This window comes from Anopheles merus, unplaced genomic scaffold (assembly GCF_017562075.2).
Source record: "Anopheles merus strain MAF unplaced genomic scaffold, AmerM5.1 LNR4000218, whole genome shotgun sequence".
In the NCBI taxonomy this organism is placed as follows: domain Eukaryota; kingdom Metazoa; phylum Arthropoda; class Insecta; order Diptera; family Culicidae; genus Anopheles; species Anopheles merus.
In genome coordinates this window covers 57,501-62,626 of record NW_024427798.1, presented here as the reverse complement: position 1 = coordinate 62,626, position 5,126 = coordinate 57,501, and the positions used below count along the sequence as shown (strand labels likewise).

General features: G+C 38.1%; 1 long non-coding RNA gene across 1 annotated transcript; it reads left to right on the top strand.

Annotated features, from left to right (window-relative positions):
- The first annotated feature begins 1,475 nt into the window (after positions 1-1,475).
- Positions 1,476-2,016, top strand: LOC121601903. The gene is made up of 3 exons (XR_006006217.1): positions 1,476-1,550; positions 1,643-1,740; positions 1,820-2,016. It is a non-coding gene; the product is annotated as an uncharacterized LOC121601903 (long non-coding RNA).
- The last annotated feature ends 3,110 nt before the right edge of the window (positions 2,017-5,126 follow it).

Below are 5,126 nucleotides of genomic sequence, written 5' to 3'. Positions count from 1 at the left end.
AAAACAATTCAATTATGGTAGTTAACACAAGAGCAATGGTAAAGGCGCAAAAGAAAGTAAAGGATACACCAACAGCTGGAAAGAAATAAAGAAGAAAACTAATCAAGTATTTTGGAAGACAGATAGACCCAGAGGTTAATAATTTTGAAAATTAAGTCAGAAGTTAAAAAAATGGAATAGAAATCAAAGTATGTAGTCACAACTATAATAAGCAACTTGAAAAAGGGTTATCCCTCTTAACAATTCTAAAGGCCAAAATGGAAGTCAAGAATAGAACTTGCTCTTCTAGATATATGCCAAATTGCTAAGAAATTTAACCGAGACAGTTAGCATATCAATTGAGGACAAACTATTCGAATATTACTCTCAATTAACCATAAAGGAAATAGTAGACACAGCAATTTTCGGTTACGAGATAATTTTGTTTGATCCACCTAAATGGATAACAAGTGACAGAAAAGTTGAAAATAATGAAAAAGAGTCATACGCAAAAGACTACAACAGTACATAAACAGATTAATCAAGAACTAATGAATAACGCAATTCTTCGCTCATTCACTCTCTTACGTTATTCACAAAAACGGGGAGTGTAGCATAGGTTCGACACCCGACACTATTAGCTTAGCAATTAGAATTAGATTAAATAGCAAAGACACAATTATTAGTATAACATCCGCTATAATAACTGCAGTAATTCATTACATCCTAGACACAACCGCACTAAGGCTAGAATGAAACAGCTAATGATAGAATGAAATAGCATGATAATTGGCGTGATCGTATTCACCAACACACTCAAACGAAATAGTTTTTACAAGCATAAAATTTTTAGATTAAACATTATCAGAACATAAATTACTGTAATTAGATGCACACAATATTAGACATAAAAGTGCAATATGTTCTAATCCGAACCAACTAGATAAATAGGGAAAATTTAATATAGTTCATCCAATTGCGCAGTAGTATAATACACATGGAAGGACGATGTTACCTAATGTACGCAAAAAGTCACGTACGCATAATGCGATAGATAGATCAGGATAATAAATTGTAATCATGCATAACGGAGCGGATAAGCTAAATTGCCCATAAGCGCAATGTAATTATCTAGTATAATATAAATTTTCCTTAGCGCGTAACGCTACTACCATGGCAACGGGGTGACGCCGTACGGTGACGCTGTTACGGCGACGCCGTTATGGTGACGGGTTACGGAGACGGTGTGTTTCTCATTGGTTGCTCTTCTTCGTACACGGCACCGTACTCGGACACTTTTTGCTGACGGCTGTTTTGATCTAGCAGTTATTTTCAACCGTTCGGATTCGATCTGGTTGATGGAATTGTATTTGTTTTTTTTTTTGTGGAATATATTTTAAAGCCGTTGAAACTGTTTTAACTGGTGCTGGGCCAAGTTTTGTGTATCAATTGAATTGCTTGGGTGTTGAACAAACGTGTGTTGAGGTGAATCGAGCTGCGGAAAGAAAAGGCATGTCGATATTTGCAAAAATGGTGCTTTCGTCTGACCAATTCCAAACGCGAACAGTTTGGTAGTTGAAGGACATTTTTTGTACAAATGTGTTTTGTTGTACTAACCATAAACCAATGTATCTTTTTCATTGTGTAATGAATCCTTGACCAGCGTGATCCAATCTAATAACTTCAAGAGCATCAAACGGCAACACAGATGGAGATCCATACAGTATGAAGATGAATACAGATGAAGATCCATTCTTTTTGGTGAGTATTTAATCGCACATCGATATATTTCACAGCTGTTAGCAAATAAATTAACCGACCGTTTTTATTTTACCTATAGCTTTTAAAACAACGAAACAACTCAAGAAGACATAAGGAAAAAGGTCGCTCATCTCGCACCTAAAAAAAAAACGGTGGGCATGTGAAGTATCCCGTTTCAAGGAGTGTTAGGAGATGTACGTTATGAATGGACCAAGCAAGTACAGGTAACTAAACGTCCAGTTGTAGAAGCCGAACGCAATAGGGTTGGTGGGATGGACAGGCCCACAGGCACTACAAAAAAAAAATGTACAAAGAAAAAAAGAAGAACATACATCGCAGTAACGTACTGTGAATGAGAGTTTCAATAAAGAACGTACGAAGTGCTCCGGCAGGAATTAAATCTTAACAACCATCGAATTCTCTACTTTACTTTCCGAAATCAGCCAAGGACGTGTGTGATTCCTTAGCAAGCGAAACAAAATCGCAATTCGATTAACGACTTTATTCAGATGCTTTAGCGTAATCATATATCGGCATATAACTGGAAATGAAGTGATTATGGCAATGGATAATGATGATGACGATGATTATTTATACAAATGCATGTTCGACATCGCCTTGAAAAATTCATGGAAAATATCATAGAAAAGGAGATTAATTCCGATTGGCTTTTATACGATGTTAAATTTAGCAACATGTCATAAACACAATTACAACGCTGTCGTTTAAAAAACGGTGTTTCGATAGCTCTTATTTCAATGAGTTCTTTATTGCTACTAAAAATTCATAGGTTTCAATTTTTGCTCTTTAATGTCTCTACACAGCCGAAGTTCTTCTCTCCACAGCCGAAGCTCACCTCTCCACAGTTCATTCTCTATTCTAGAACTCTCCAAATTCCCGTTAAACATTTTCACCTGCTTCCCCAAGATTATGCGTAACAAACGGTATTACACTCATTCAATATCACACTCATTAAATCTTTTAAAAAAAGACCTGCGTCCCTTCTTAGTTTGGTTGATGTTCACTACATATTGTTTATGTTTTTCAGGTATCAAGTAATGCAGGAAGAGGAATATTCAAAATAACCCACCTGTCCAATTCAATCTTTCAAACTGAGATGGATGCATTATGGGACAAACACATACACACTTATTTCTTTGATGTGTTGAAGAGAAATCCACACACTTAAACAAACAACAGTAGATTTTGATATTATGGTACGCCTATCACACATTCAAGACAAATAATTCCTGTAATTTTACGATCCACCTACGTTGATGAGATCAACGATAGCTTCAAATTGTTGCCACCTAGGCGCCAGTGTGCCGTTTCCTGAATATAAACATTAGCGTCCAAGTGCTGCAAGCCTCATCATCTATAATTATGAAACTCAAAAACCAGTGATTATCAATTTACATTTAACACTCAAAGCAAAACCGTGAATGTTAACAGAATGCAAGTTGTTAATCATAGAGCTACGGTGTTTGATTCAGTCAAATTACATTTTTATACAATAAAATCCTGCAGAAGGTAGAGCACAGATTAACACGTTCAGTCCTATAGCGGTCTACAGGAACCACCAGCGAACTTTCCCGTACGCCATTGGCGGTCCCTGTGTCTTTTGATGGAAGATGGACAATCATTACGATCAACTGTACTCTGCCTTCATGAATGAAAGCAGTGCACAGATTGATTTCGTGTTCTAAGAACATTGCGGTTGATAAAAATCTTATCGGACACACAATGATGATTGATGAACAGTTGAGTTGAAAACTTTAGCAAAAATTAAATCATTTTGCATCGTGTTCTTCTTCTTCTTTTCTGATTGGTGTAAACATCCTACGAGGACATGCCGGCTATACAGGCTTTCAAGACTTCATTCAATACCACATAGCCGCATAGTCAGTCCTTACTACGGGGGAGACGATCCATTCCAGGCTTGAACCCATTACGGGCGTATTATTGAGTCGTTCGAGTTGACGAATGTACCACGTGACCATCCCATTTGCTTCGTGTATATTTGGTTAAGTTAACTTAAATTCAGTTAATGTAGATGGAACGGAAAGTTAGTTAAATTCAATACCGGGTTGAACCTATTGATGGTAGTTTGTGTGCAAAGGAGGACAATTAGTTCTGTCAATGGGATTTGCTGCAACATACAATGATTTTTTATTTGTGTGATGTAAAATAAATTTAAAATGTGATAACATCTTTAGATATCCAGATAAGTTGATTTCTAAATTTGTTAATCAGATAAATCAAAAAAAAGTTTAGGATGGTATCAGTCTTGAAAGGAACCTGTAACACGATAGAACACGAAGGTGCGATCCCGTGGTACAGTCATCAACTCGAACGATTCAATAACATGCCCGTCATGAGTTTCAAGCTTAGAATGGACCGTTCCCCCGTAGCAAGGTTTGACTATCCAGCTGCGTAGTAATGAATTCAGTCTCGAAAGTCTTATAGGCCGCATGTCCACATAGGACGGTACGCCAAATAGACATGATAGAAACACATTTATGAAACCGAATTGCGAATTTGGCTCGAATCGAAATTCCTGTTTGAATGGGAAACATCAATACACCAGCAACAGTAACTGTATAGACGACAAGGTAATTTCGCCATCTATCAAGCAGTTTAAGAGCAATAAGTCTGCTGGCAGTGATGAGCTAGAGGCCAAGCTCTTCAATACAGAGCCGTGAGGCTTACCCTCGATGGTTTGTGCATTCATGATTATAAGAACCTGGGAACAGAAAGAACTGCTAGAAACGAGTGGACGCTGGGTTTCGTTCACCCATGACATTTAATTAAAAAAAAACAGACGACAAGCTGAATGCTCGAGTTTTCGTGCCATCACAGTCTTTAATGCCACCACAAGATCGTGCCCCAGATCCCAGATCTCCTGTTCTGCACGTATGCGTCCCTAGCTACAAAGGCAAATCCATCACTGACCTATTCATCGATGTCAGGCATCCTACAAAACATTAGTTCGGTATGAGCTATAGAAAATCTTGCAGCGGTACCACTTTCTTGGGAAGTCGATCCGGATGGTATAAGCCACTATGAACGAGCTGCAGTGCAAGGAAAGAGTATCAAGCTTGATGTCGAAATCGTTCGAAACGCACAGGGTACTGTTGACGAACACAGGTTCTGAGACAAGGTGACGGACTGTTCTGTCTGCTCTTCAACATCGCCCTGGAAGGTGTTATTTTTTATGCATCCGAAGAAATTGTTTCATGGCTTTCAAATGGTTAATGTTTCATTATTAAGAAACAGCGAAGGTGTGTGAGGCGTATAACGCAGGTGACTCAAATGCAAATCAACAATCATTGATCAGACTCAGACCAACTGGGGAGCAGTTTATTAGTTGACGGCGACAGTCTCGA